Genomic DNA, 15265 nt, shown 5'->3' with positions numbered 1-15265 from the left:
CATAAAACATTTTCTTAATATACTAAAAATGAGTTTATTTAAAAGATCAACATCAAACAGGTCCGAGTCTACGTCTTCTTCTAGGTCAGATAGTAAGTCTCTTAGAAACCCAAAAGGCATCATCACTAGTCATGAAACAACTATAGATGATTTCCAAGGTTCAATTCATAATTGAGAAATTCCAAAAGTTCATAAAGAACAAATTTATCAAATCTCAAAATTAAATTTTCTAAGAACTGATTACTCAATTAAAACTGAAGAACGAGGTATACAACTTACAAAATCTTTTGAAACAATCCATTTGTTTTCTGAAAAATCTCTAAAAAGACATAGAGAAAATGGTTTTAAATATATACATATTGGTTTAGTTCAAGTTGGAATTAAACCACTTACAAAAGAAGGATTAAACACTTCTATTTTAGCTATTTATGAGAGACAAGATTTAAAATATTTGAAGATTCATTATTAAGCTCTATTGAAAGTTTGTGTATTGGTCCAATTTCATTTGATTGTTATCCAAATTTTACAGTATCTTTAAAAGATAAAAATATCTTAAAATCTCTTGTTTTACAAGTTAAAACTCACAATTATGAAATGATCGCAGGATCTATTCCAACTGCTATAATTTTTAGAGTTCATTATAAAGCCATGATGAGTGCTTTCTCTTCAAAAGTAAAAATTTCGAGTAAAAAGGGTGAAACCCTCTTACTACAAACAGATCTTTCGAGATCCAACTCCGTAATTCCAAGATCTATTCAATGGAAAGAAATAAATCTTCCTGATGAATGGGTTCTTGAAGGAGTTGTCCAACCAAAACCTACAAAACCTAATGAACCTTTAGAGCCAAATACACGTTTAAAACATATTGAACAATTTCATGATGGAAAGGTAAAACTTTCTTTCATACGAAATCATCATGAAACGATAGATGATTACACATGTGAATCTTCTTCTCTTCCAGAAACTATTGATCTAGGAAGAGTTTCACAATTAGCACAAGATTTTTCCAGAATGGAAAATTGTCCAAAATTCCAACCACGGTTTTCAACTTCTGATATTCCAAATTCTGTTTTAAGAAATGTTGATTTTCGAACAAAAATCCCAAAACCTGTTTATAAAGCAGAAAGTAGTTTTCAACATAATGACTTTTCTCCAAAATCGGAGCCAACAAGTCCTACTTTCTCAGCGGTTACAGATAATATGATAAAAGAGTTAAATGTTTTAGAAAAAGATTTTCAAATCGATAAAGAGTTTTTACGTGATGAATTTTACTCTAAAAATAACATCCAAAAAAGACTTTGGTTTTTCAAAATCTTTTTAAAGAATAGAAATTTAATCCAAGAAGAGTTTTACAAATATCTCTATAAACATAAAGTAGAAATTTTATTTTTGAATTGGTTTGAATACTATGCATTCAAAAACAGTATCAATTTTCCTTTTTCTAAAAGTGCGAATCCTATCACCACTCGCAATAAAACCCCTGAATGGGAAACCCTTGCCAATGGAAAAATTATCCGTTCCAATCACCCCCCTCAACAGGGAATCAAGCTTGAATATTGGGAACACCAATTGAAGCGATTCCTTTTAAACGTCCCCAAGATGATGACAAGACTAATATAAAAAATATCATCGTCCAAAATAATTTTTCAAATACGAATCTTGGAACGATAGGCTAACAGCTTGATAGAATCGAAAAATCGATTCAAAATCAACCTATCACTTCAATAGATTCTACCTCTGAAAAGAAAACAAAAAACCCATATTCAAACATTTCCAAATTTCAAGCTCTAGTGTCAAAACCTACCAAGAGACGAATAAAGAATTCATTCGTGCTCTTCAAAGCCAGCAAAGTAAGATAGACATAGGAGAAAATAACACGCCTCAGGAATCCGACATTCGTGATACTCCTACTTCTAAAGCCCAGATAAATACTCTAGCAAATGAATCCTATTCTAGTGAAACCTCTGAGCAAAATTCAACCCCTGAGATTAACCGTCTTGGTCGGGAAAACCATCAAGATCATCAAATAATCTCTGCCCCTGACTTAGGACAAATCCAAATAATTTATGACTGGAATATCGATGGAATATCTGAGTACAATATTTTAAATTTCCTACAAAAGATGACTATGGCCGCAAACGCCTATAGAACTCAAGTAGGAAATGAAGATAGAACCGTAGCCGAGCTCCTAATTGCTGGGTTTTCAAGCCAGCTTAAAGGATGGTGGGATAACTACCTAAACAATCAGCAACGCTCAGAAATTCTAGATGCCGTCAAAACGGATGAGGATAACGTGCCCATACTAGATAATTTTTGAAATCCCCAACAAGATGCTGTAGCCACCTTAGTTATAGCCATAACCTTGCATTTTATAGGAGATCCCTCAGTACTTAGGGATAAGAACGCTGAACTCCTTTCAAACCTTAAATGCAAAAGGCTTAGTGATTTCCAATGGTACAAAAACACTTTCCTTACTAGGGTTTTACTCCGCCAAGATTCAAACCAACCTTTTTGGAAAGAAAAATTCCTCGCAGGACTTCCAACCCTTCCAGGAGAATAAGTTAGAAATAAAAGTAGAGATTCCACGGGAACTCAAATAATTGATTATGATGATTTCACTTATGGAGAACTGATCAGTATTTTTCAACAAGAAGGTCTCAAGATCTGTCAAGATCTAAAACTCCAGAAACATCTTAAATGGGAACTCAAAAGAACAAAAGTAGAATTAGGCTCATTTTGTAGACAATTCGAAATTGATCCCAGCAAAAATAGTAAGTCCTGCATAGGAGATTGCAGTAATTCTTACTACTCTAAAAATAAGCCTAGAAAATACTCTAAAACCTATAGAAATCATAAATCTCACGAAAATTCCTGGCAAAAACCTCGTAAGAGATTTACTCCAAAAGAAATAACAAACCTAAACCATTCTACAAAAATCTCACTTGCTTCAAATGTAATAAAAAGGGTCACACTTCAAAATTCTGTCGTTTTAACAGAAAAATCCAAGAACTCGGCCTTGGAGAAGAACTTTCGAGTAAAATATCAAATCTCTTGCTAGATCATTCATCATCATCGAGTAATGATTCTGATTCATCATTATCTTATGAAAAAGCCCTACAAGTTGATGAGCTAAAAAACTCATCATCCGGCTCTGAATCCGATGAAAATAAAATAAATGTACTTACAAAAGATCAAGAATTTCAGATTGAAATCTTGAATTCCATTTCAAATCCTCAGACCAAACAAAATTTTTTAGAAACAATCCTTTCTTCCCTTAACGAAAAAGAAATAAAAATATCTGAAAACACATCAAAGCCTCATAATCCAACATCTTCAAAATCATCGTATGATCTAACCACAATCCTTAACAAAAGAAAGAAAGATAGTTCTAAAACAACAATTCAAGATCTTAGGATGGAAATAAAAGAGGTAAAAAATGATCTCAAAACTCTTAGAGAAAAACAAAAAAGGGATTCCGAGTATTTTCACTCAATTATACCTAGATAACATAGAAGATGATATCAGTCTCAAAGAACAAATACAGTCTCTAGACTCTGCCCCTAAAGATTTCCTCTGTGTTTTAAGAGAAATCACTTCCCGAAAATATAAAATAAAAATCACACTTGTTTTTTCTGAAAATTACAAAATTGATACGATCGCTCTGTTTAATACAGGCGCTGATCTTAATTGCATCAAGTCTGGGCTTGTCCCAAAATGTTTTCATCTAGAAACACGAGAAAAATTATCTGCTGCTAATAATTCCAAACTCCGCATAACATCTAAAGCAGAAGCTTCAATTTTAAAAGATAATACATTCATCAAGACTACATTCGTCTTAACAGATGATATATATCATAATGTTATATTAGGAACTCCCTTCATAAATTTAATCACACCATACAAAGTTATGGATGATTCAATTTCTTTTAAAACCCAAAACAAAAAAACTGTCTTTTCAATTTCTTGAATCACCTAAAAAGCGAAGTCTAAATTTAATAAAAGCTTGCTCAATACAAGAGAATTTCTTAAATTCTTTAATATATAGTAAAACATTCCATTTGGAAAATTTAAAATCTGAATTTTTACTACAAAAAACAAAGAAGGCTTTAGATACGAAAGAAGTAAAAGACAAGATTTTAAATCTTGAAAAACTTTTCGAAAATGAAATTTGTTCAGAATTACCAACAGCCTTTTGGAATCGCAAACAACACATTGTTGACCTGCCATACGAGGGAAATTTCAATGAAAAATAAATTCACACTAAAGCTCGTCCTATACAAATGAACTCTGAATTAGAAAAACATTGTAGGAATGAAATTTCTGATCTTTTAAACAAAGGCTTAATTTCAAAATCAAGATCTCCTTGGTCATGTGCTGCTTTTTATGTGAATAAAAATTCTGAAATTGAGAGAGGCACTCCTAGGTTAGTAATAAATTACAAACCTTTATATACCGCATTAAAATGATTTAGATATCCAATACCAAATAAAAAAGATTTACTTCAAAAGCTTTATTCTGCCCACATATTTTCAAAGTTTGATCTTAAATCAGGATTTTGGCAAATTCAAATCTCTGAAACAGATCGCTATAAAACAGCATTTACAGTTCCTTTTGGTCAATACCAGTGGAATGTAATGCCATTTGGTTTAAAAAATGCACCTTCGGAATTTCAAAGAATCATGAATGACATATTTTCTGAATATTCAAAATTTTGTATTATTTACATTGATGATATTTTAATATTTTCAAATTCTCTTGATGAACATTTTAAACATTTGAAGACATTTTATTATGTAGCAAGAAAAAATGGTCTTGTTTTTTAAAAAACAAAAATGTCTTTATTCCAAACTAAGATCAGATTTCTAGGGCATTACATATCGCAAGGTATGATAACCCCCATAGAAAGATCTTTAGAATTTGCAAACAAATTTCCAGATAAAATTTTAGATAAAACCCAATCACAAAGGTTCCTTGGTAGTCTTAATTATGTATTAGATTTTTGTCCTAACATTACTAGGATAGCAAAACCATTACATAGTCCGTCTAAAGAAAAACCCAGTTCCTTGGACAAAAGAGCATACTGCACTAGTACAAAAAATTAAAAAACAGGTTCTTGAAATCCCTTGTCTGCACATAGCGGATCCAGATTTAGAAAAGATTGTAGAAACAGATGCATCAGATGTAGGATATGGTGGTATTCTTAAACAAAAGAACATAGATGGTCGAGAAAGTATAATACAATTTACATCTTCGCATTGGAATGATACCCAAAGAAACTATTCAACTATTAAAAAAGAGATTTTAAGTATAGTACTATGTATACAAAAATTTCAAAGTGATCTCTTGAATAAAAAAATTTTATTACGTATTGATTGCAAAAGCGCTAAAGATGTTTTACAAAAAGATGTTAAAAACCTTGCCTCAAAACAAATTTTTGCACGATGGCAAGCAATTTTAAGTATTTTTGATTTTGATATAGAATATATTAAAGGAGATTCAAACTCTGTTCCAGATTTCTTGACAAGGGAATTTCTTCAAAACAGGTACGATGTCTCCGAGGAAGATTGATAAAGGAAAAGGCATATCCCTGGAACCAATGCCAGAAAAAACCTTACCCCCAAACACATCTCCACAGATAAAAACAGAACCCTGGATCTCCGTTACAAAAAAGAATGTGAAAAAAGAAGAACATTCTGATTCTCTTCAAACCCCAGAAAAAAACATGGATCAAATTCTACAGCTACAAAAAGCCTTTGAGCTAAGTTTTTCAAAACAGGAGAAGGGTGATTCTTCTAAAACATCCTCTTCGAAAAATGTTTTAAAATCCTCCGAGGTCCCTTCAAAAATAATTTCACATGAAAACCAGACCTCTAAAATGATTTCAAAACCTTCGAATAATTCACAAATTATTCTGAAGGAGTTTCCACAAAACTCACCTTCTGAAAATTTTGAAAAAAAGTATTTACCAAAACATAAATATTGAAAAATGATTTTTGGTCAGCAACAACCCATTTTCAACAATCGAAAAATATTTTGGGAAAAACAAATTTTTCAAACCTCATAATACAGATAAAACTGTGTTATTCTTTCAAACAATTTTGGAAATAACAGAATCAGTGTCCTTTAAACATTTTTATCTCAATGAAAACCACACTGATCCTGCTTATTCCACTTTTAAAATTCATAAGGTCATTGCTCCAAGCGATTGGGAATACGATCTTAATGAAAATCTAAATTTTCCAGAAAATCTAAAAGATCTCTCTTGTTTCAATGTCTCTTTCAACTACTGGGACTATTGTCAGGCTTGGTACAATCCATTTTTAATCCATTCCAAAACGTAAACACACATGGTTAATCTTTTTTGATACCAATTGTGATTTATCCAAATCTCCTTATTGGTTCATTCCGTGGTGGAACTATTTTGGTTCTGTTACCAAAATTTTCAAGCCTAACATTCAAAAGTCTTTTCAAATCTTTAAAACAAACTTCATTCCATCAGAAGATGAAAAGAAATTTCCCCCATTAGCCCTTTTTCACTCTAAATTTCATTTTCCTTGGGTGTTTTCTTGGACTCTCGATAAATGGTGGGATAAATTTAAAATTCCCTCAAACCTTTATCCGTCCAATATTCTAGAATGGATAAAAATCCAAAATTCCAACTCCAAAATACAGATAAAACTACATGAAGTCTGAAATAAAAACAACAAGAAGTTTGATTTAAAAATAAAACAGTGAGGCGTCCCTTCTAAATCCTAAGTGGTGCGCCTAAAACAACTAGTGCACAAGTCATTGTGACTTTGCACGTTATTACCCATTAGTAACAACTTCTAAGTAACTCGACGTAGCAATGATTTCTGCCTCGTTAAAAACCTTGGAGAAGAACCTCCTTGCCTTCCAAAATCCTCACCAAGGAAAAGAGTACAGAATCATCACCTAAGTTACCTAGTCATTGTTACTGGGCTCTTCATTCTTCAAGATAGAGATGTTGAAGATGTGAGCTCCAGCCTCCAGTTGATCGATGTCCTCTGCGGCAATGAGTGCGTGAGCTTCCTTAGCCATCTCTCTAGCTCTGGAACGAGTAATCCTTCCAGCTACCTCTGGTTCCTCCTCCTCTGAGCTGGTCACGATCATATCATCCTCTCCCTCTTGAAAAGCATTTGTCCTCAAATCTGAATCTGCAACATAAGGAAGCAAGTTAGAAACATTGAAAGCATCAGAAACATCATACTTACCTTGAAGATCAAATGGGATTTGGTATCGCACCTATTGATAAATTTGGTATCAGAGCCATGGTATCAGAGCCATGGCGAACCTCCTCTGCCATGGCTCTGATACCAAATTTATAGACAGCTACAGATCCGCTAATCTCAATGGGTGGATACTGTGATTGGGCATATCCACAACAAATTCCTTGGCACATGGGATCACTATAAAATTCAAGCAAGAGAAGAGTATATGAGCATGAGATGCTGCTCTTTCAAAAGAAAAGACCTGGAGAAGCACTATGAGAGGATGTCAAAAAGATTCTACGCACTAAATGGAATTGACGATGTCAATCTCAAGCAGGCGTACTTGAACTCACTTCCAGATTCTCTTGGAAATGAGATATCTCAAATATTATCCCTAAAGAATATGACTCTAAGTCAAGCTTCTTTGGGAGAAATATACCAGATCTCGCTTGCAGCCTTCGAAAAGCTATGCAACCACCAAAAGTTCTTCAAACAGCTGCAAGAACAAGGAAAACTACTCAGAAGAGCATGTGACCGTCCAGAGCTCTCCATCAAATGCAAAACAAAAAAGAGTGGATGTTCTACGAGCTATAAACAGGAGAAAAAATCCAGAAACAAATGGCAAAACAGGTATCCCAAGCTATCTGGTGGAAAGAAATGGAAATTCTTCACGAGAAAGAAACAACGAGGCTACAAGAAATCTGTAAATAAGAGGCCTACCCGTCGTAGCAAGAGTTGCCCTACTCGACACTAGGTACAGAGAATACCAGCATGCTTGCATAGCAACAATTCAGACAACCCTGAATGCAGGCACGGTATTTGTCACTCTCTACCCCAACTTCAACATATCACTTGAAGACCCTCAAATCTTCCAAAACATGCAAATCCAGCTATAAATCACAGGCGCTCCCCAAGTTGGCAACACATATGTAGCAACACTCCACCATCAGATGGCGTATAGGGTCCAAAACCATGCTATGGACCTCAGTCTCCCGCGAGACACAGGAGATGCACTGCTTATACAGCTAGAATCTCAACACAGTCCATCATGCATCCATATCCCCAGGCAAATCCCTAGAGAAGAATAAGTCAAATTACTTCCAGAATCTTGGGTGACAAATTACGAAAAGCTTCATGAAAGCAGCGTATCGATTCAATCGGTGGACTCTTCCATCTACAAGAGAAAAGACAGAGTAATCGAGATATCTTTCAAACAACAAGATGGTGAAAATTACGGCATCCAGCGTTTTGCACTGAGATAAATGCAATCTCTCCAGCCGAAGAAGTACAACCCCTGAGGCAATATTTGCCTGGTGTTCCAATAAACAAATTTAATGCAGCCGGAGACCCTATCTATGCATTCTCAGACGAAACATGTCACAAATTCTTTTACGTCTGTGACTGTGACTATTGCCTAATGAGTAGCTCAGATGAAGAAGAAAACTCAAGGCGAAGAAAAAAGAAGTCATCCCAGCAAATTGTCAAAGAACGATACGAATCTGGAGACCTAGAAGTTGGTCTTCTTGGAGAACCTACGGGGAAGGAGTTTGAATACTATGTCTTGTATTCAAACAGATCAACTCCACCAACCCCTGACAATGAAGATGTCTGCACATGTTATATGTTCGGTTCTTCTTCCTCTCAAGAGCCAACATTTGCAACATGAGAATTTGAAGAAGGCAACATCAGGCACTCATGGAAAATCAGAAATCCGAACGTTAAAAATCCAGATGGAACGGCAAAACAAGTTAGTGCAGCAGAAGCAACTTTAAATTGGCAATCAGAAAACTCTATGGTCCAAAACCACCTCTTGAGCGAAATCGACAGAAAGGGATCTATCCTCGACCTTTCAATCAAAGAAATCAACAAAAGATAAGTTCTCTCCACCAAGAACTCTTACACCTGGCAACTACTGTTTCCACAAATTCCCCACTCATGTACCAAAAGGAGTCAGAGCTAAAATCCCTTAAAGCCCAATTACAATCATTACAAAACCAGCCCAAAACACAGACCCCAATGCCATATGATCTCTTCACACCCTATCCTATATATTCTCCACCAGCCATGACCCAAACACAACCTCTCTTCTTTTCCCATGACCCAAGTATCTTTGGATCATCCTCCTTCCTGCCAACAAGAATCAAAGAGCAACGTCCTGCAAAAAAGTAACACTCAATTGTTCCTAAAGAAACTCCAAAGATTTGTGCGCCAGAAAACACGAAGACCACTTCACCTGAAAAGAGTGAAGCATAGTTTATGGTGGAACACGCCAAAAATCCAATCTCTACATTTCTTGAACAAGTGGCGGAGCAAACAAAAACACCAAAGCAACAACGTTTTACGAAAAGCCTGATGCCGCTACAAGAAAGTTCTGATGAGGAGTTCATAATCCCAAACTTCATGATGGCCGAACCAACAATAGAAGAAGAAGATATGGAAAGCGATGGGGGAAACATATCTGAAGACAGAAGGAAACCACAGAGGCCTCAAACTCCACCAGACTGGAATCCAAGAAGCCACACAGACTCACACAGTGGTTTCTCTTTCGACAATGTTCCCCCATCAAAATGGAGAGATAAAATCTACGAGATGCATGCATGGCTCACCGAACAACTGCTCAACCCAGGAGCTACTCTCCCTACAGTAATAGACAAGCTAATCTCCAAATTCCATGGTCGTCTCAGACAGTGGTGGATCAGCCTTGGAGATTACAGACAGCTACGGATCCGCCAATCTCAATCGGTGGATACTGTGATTGGAATTGACGATGTCAATCACAAGCAGGCGTACTTGAACTCACTTCCAGAATCTCTTGGAAATGAGACATCTCGAATATTATCCCTAAAGAATATGACTCTAAGTCAAGCTTCTTTGGGAGAAATATACCAGATCTCGCTTGCAGCCCTCAAAAAGCTATGCAACCACCAAAAGTTCTTCAAACAGCTGCAAGAACAAGGAAAACTACTTGGAAGAGCATGTGACCGTCCAGAGCTCTCCATCAAATGCAAAACAAAAAGGTGTGGATGTTCTACGAGCTATAAACAGGAGAAAAAATCCAGAAACAAATGGCAAAAGAGGTATCCCAAGTTATTTGGTGGAAAGAAATGGAAATTCTTCAGGAGAAAGAAACAAAGAGGCTACAAGAAATCTGACATATGCTACATCTGCAAAAAGAAAGGACATTATGCAAAACAGTGTCCAAATAAGAAGAAGAGGGATAATCTCCTTGGATATCTAGCCCAAGTAGAAGACATTGATGACTCAGACATCGAGTCTATCTTCTCTCTTGATGATGAACCAACTGATGATGCAGTCCTTGCAATGGGAATCGAGCATGATGATGAATTCTCAGAAGAATCTGAAACCGAAGAAGAAGAGGATGCCGACGACCAATTCATACTTTTTGATCTCTACACCCTAGACTCATGCAAGGTTGAAGAGTCAAAAGAAGCAGATTTGGCGTGTGTATCCCAACCAGCTCCAAATGCCAAGATCTACATCTTTCCTACCAAATACGATAAGCCTATACCGGTGATAGCCTTCTTCGATACAGGAGCTGCGTCTTCAATCATCAAACCAGATATACTCCCATCAACCCATTGGGATCGGTGTTCAGTGGCCTTCAAAGCAGCCAACGGGCAGATATTAAACATCTCCCTCATCAGTAAGCCCATCCATATCCAATTATTTCCAGGATATATGGTTAAATCTAAAGTATATGGGTCTGATTTTCCGGGAAAAGACTTCATACTTGGATTTGATATCCTCCATAGCCTTAAAAGAGTATATTGGCACCCAAAAGGCCTTAAACACAAAAACCACCTGTTACCATGGACAACCATTTCCCATTTTTACCCCATGAAACTCCTGAACCCCATGAGATTACCAAGACCTCTTGTGCCAGTTCTCACTCAGAATTCCTCACCAAATGTTCTTCACCCCTATGGCAAAATCCAGACTTCTTCATATCCTTGCCATTCAAGAAAAATGAAGATATCAATCCCACAAAGGCTAGTAATCTAGGGATGAATCCAGATCATTATACTCTGGCACTTGAAGAAGTAAACCTACTCCAAAAGGAAGGTCTCATCGAAAAAACAACTTCACCATGGGCATGCGAGGCTTTCTACATCAACAAAAGGGCAGAACAAGTCCGAGAAAAATTGAGGTTAGTCATCAATTACCAGCCACTCAATCACTTCCTTGCTGATGACAAGTTTCCATTACCGAAGCGAGAAGTCTTATTCTAAAGGCTCCCACAAGCACAAGTCTTCTCAAAATTCGACTTAAAAGCGGGATTCTGGCAACTGGGAATCAAACTGGAGGATAGACCTAAAACAGGTTTTTGCATACCAGACCGTCATTTCCAATGGAAGGTTATGCCATTTGGATTAAAGGTGGCCCCATCGTTATTTCAAAAGGCAATGACCAAAATATTCGAGCCAATACTTCCAAATGCACTGGTATACATCGATGATATCCTCTTGTTCTCTCTGGATATCGACTCCCATACCCGACTACTAGAGAAATTTCACAAGATCGTCCAACAGTATGGCATCATGCTCTCCGAGAAAAAGATGGCCATTAGAGAGACAGAGATAGATTTTCTTGGCATGCATATCTCAAAAGGGCAATACCACCTACAGCCTCACATTGCAACACAGCTCAACAAATTCCAAGACGACAAGCTCTCTTTCAAACAAGTCCAACAATTTCTTGGAGTTGTCAATTACATGGTGGAATTCATTCATGGTTTAGCAAAGTACAGGTCAATCCTTTCAACACAGCTAAAGAAAGATGCTCCTCCATGGGACGAAAGATGTACAGAAGCAGTAAAAGAGCTGAAACGGATCTCAAAGACTCTACCCTCATTGAAGATCCCTTCTAAAAGGAAAAGAATCCTACAAACTGATGCAAGCAACTGCTATTGGGGTGCTGTTCTCTTAGAAAAAGAGGAAAAAGGAAAAAGAAGCATTTGTGTATACAAAAGTGGTGTTTTCAAAGACATTAAAAAGCACTACCATTCTACTTACAAGGAGATACTTGCAGTCAAGAAGTTCGAGTTCCACCTAGTCGGACAACACTTTCTTATCAAAATGGACATGTCCTCGTTCCCAAAGATGATTCAGTTCAAGCAAAAGATCTTGCCACAAGCACAATTACTTAGATGGGCAAGTTGGTTTTCACAGTGGAAGTTTGACGTGAAGCACAACAATGGAAAAGACAATTTTCTCCCCGACTTCCTATCCAGAACACAAAGACAGATTTCAGCTGTCATACCGATGATATGCACTCTCACTCCAACCGAAGAGTCCCTGAGGAACATGATTGCAAAGATGCAACAAGGAATACAAGAAAAGATACTAGAGACTGCTCTAGTCTATCAAGGATGTGAGAAGCTCCATGGATTCTTGAAGCTCTATGTCTACAGGTACGGTCTAGACCAAGGGCCACTCCTTCAGCTACCTTATCATCCGGTATTCCCTTTCCTTACTACAATAGAGTTAAACCCAACTCACTGTGGTAAATTTCCGCAAGAAGCGTATTTCCTGTTATGGTACCTAGCGGAACTGTACACCATTGGAGTACTCATTGACAAAAGCAGATTACTTTTGTATCTGGCAAAGTGCTTTCTGACAAGAAGGAAAGAGCACTACAAGTTGTTGTACAAGTGGCTCACATTGTTCCACGATGTGACATGGTGGCAAGAGAATATTCGAGCACGAGAAGGATACAAAGTCTTAGTCACTTTCAACATCATCACAAAGCAATAACAACAAGAAGACGGAGTCATAATTCAGAGAGAATACAAAGCCCAGATCCAGACAAGTTATAATGATGATCCTTTTGACGGGGATAATTTTCACATAAGGACAAGAAACCTGGCAGCGATAAATCACATTGAAGAATCTGAAATTGACCCACAGTTATTTTGTCCTCACACTGCAAACTGGCACAACAGGGATGCTTATCCACATGACTTTATTGATGAAATACGACAAAGTCTGGCAAGCTTCCATGATCACTACGCATGGCCACAAGATGATCCTGACCATCCAATCTACAGAGTTGAAGGAAAGAAGTACACAATCAAAAGGTATATCCTGGGCTACAAAATCTTCATAACGAAGATAGTTTCTGACAGCGAAGAAGACGACAAGGATTCAGACTTCAGATAAGGGAGAATCTACCTCTCTTTTGGAGACAGGGGGAATAATAAATAATGATGCACATGTTGATTAAGAAAAGCATCATAATCCATATGTTAAATAAGAAAAGAATAAAATATTTATGCATGAGGAAGTTAGGTATTCACATGCTAAATAGCTCTAAGTTAGGTATCCACATGTGTAATAATCTTAAGTTAGGTATCCATTGTATCACTATAAATAAGAGGCTTGGATGCTTGTATAAACCAAGCCAAGTCCTGTAATCGAGTCTGAGAGAAAATCTCGAGTGTCCTTGTAATTTGTGAGTGTTCCATATAAATAAAATATCCCCCTTTGTATAATCATCTCTTCCATACTTTAAATACCATTTTTAATACTCTTGATCCTTATAAACCTTCTTTGTGATTGTACCCACTATGTGTTTGTAAAGTTGTCTCCCCACCAACTTGCTCATTGTCCTCAATGAGCACTTGTCCAGGTTCTCTCTCTGGTAATTCCTTTGCACTTCTAAGATTTATAGCATTGTAATACTCCTTTGGGTTAGGCTCAGGTTTACCAGGTAGAGTGCCTTGGTTTCTTGAGGTAGAGGCTTGATTCTGCCTTAACTCCTTGATCTCTTGTGGCATTACAGGATACTTTGAACCCAAGTCTGAAAAACCACTCTCAACCCTCTACTGACCCTGAAGAATCTGCTGTAACACTCCACACAACTCCGGCCCCATCTGTTGCTGATTCTGAACCGGCGGCTGCTGACCCAACTGATGCTGACCCAATTGGCGGGTATTTCTGCTGTTGAGGCTGGCTAGTGAAGTTGCTCCCCTGAATCAGTTGTTGTGGCTCTCCATAGCTTTGTTTCTGCTGAGCAAACTGCTGTTTAGGTTGAAAGTTCCCCTGATAGTTGTTTTTGTGAACAAAACACTGCTGACCCTGAGGAAGATGATAAACTTGATTTTGAGGATTAGCCACATTGGGATTCCTATATGAGAGGTTTTGGTTTGAGTTGAATTTGTTGAACATCTGATACTTATTCTGATTACCAATGTAGTTTATCTCCTCTTGAGTGAGGCCATCTTCATTGACATTTTCAAAGCATGGGGGTTGATCTTCAAATTCTCCAACAAAGTGCTTGCTTTGAAGCTCTCTAATGTCCTTCTCCATCCTCAGCTCTTTGCTGGATCTCTCACTTCTATTTGACCTGTCTAAGTCGACCCTATAAGTACCATTACTCATGACTAGATTTTCCACAAGTTCCAATGCAGCATTGATCTCTTTACCCAGAAAATTCCCATTTGAAGCTGTGTCTAGCTGGTTTCTGATCTTGGGTAGTGCTCCTATATACAGTGTGCTCAAGAGTGATGCCTCTGAATACCCATGATGTGAACATTGGTTGGTGTAACTCCTAAACTCTCTCCCAAGCTTCCCCAAACCTTTCATTTTTCTGCTGGGTAAAGCTTGATATCTGGTTTCTCAGCTTTGCAGTCCTTGAGGTAGAGAAGAACTTAGACAAGAATGCAAGCTTGCACTGCTCCCAAGTTTTGATGGATCCTCTAGGCAGATTCTTTTTCCACTGATGTGCCTTGTCTCCCAACCTGAAGGGAAACAATCTAAGCTTGAAACTGTCCTCAGACACACCATTGATCTTTGTTAGATTACATACCCTGTCAAATTGATCCAAATGCTCCAAGGGATCCTCCATTGGCAGACCATGAAACTTAGAGTTCTGAACCATGTTGAGTAAAGAAGCCTTCACCTCAAAAATATTTTTCTGAACCGGTGGAGCCTGAATCCCTGCTCGGTATTGGTGTGCATTGGCTCTGTTGTTTACACCAACAAACATTTGAGGAGGCTATGGACGCCTTGGAGCTT

At 37.3% G+C, this 15265-nt stretch overlaps 1 non-coding gene across 1 annotated transcript; it reads left to right on the top strand.

The window, feature by feature from the left end:
* Positions 1–14765: 14765 nt before the first annotated feature.
* Positions 14766–14873, top strand: LOC112086327. The gene has a single exon (XR_002899449.1). It is a non-coding gene; the product is annotated as a small nucleolar RNA R71 (small nucleolar RNA).
* The last annotated feature ends 392 nt before the right edge of the window (positions 14874–15265 follow it).

The sequence above is a fragment of the Eutrema salsugineum genome, unplaced genomic scaffold (genome assembly GCF_000478725.1).
Source record: "Eutrema salsugineum unplaced genomic scaffold, Eutsalg1_0 scaffold_21, whole genome shotgun sequence".
Lineage (NCBI taxonomy): Eukaryota > Viridiplantae > Streptophyta > Magnoliopsida > Brassicales > Brassicaceae > Eutrema > Eutrema salsugineum.
This window is presented reverse-complemented; position numbering and strand designations above follow the sequence as displayed.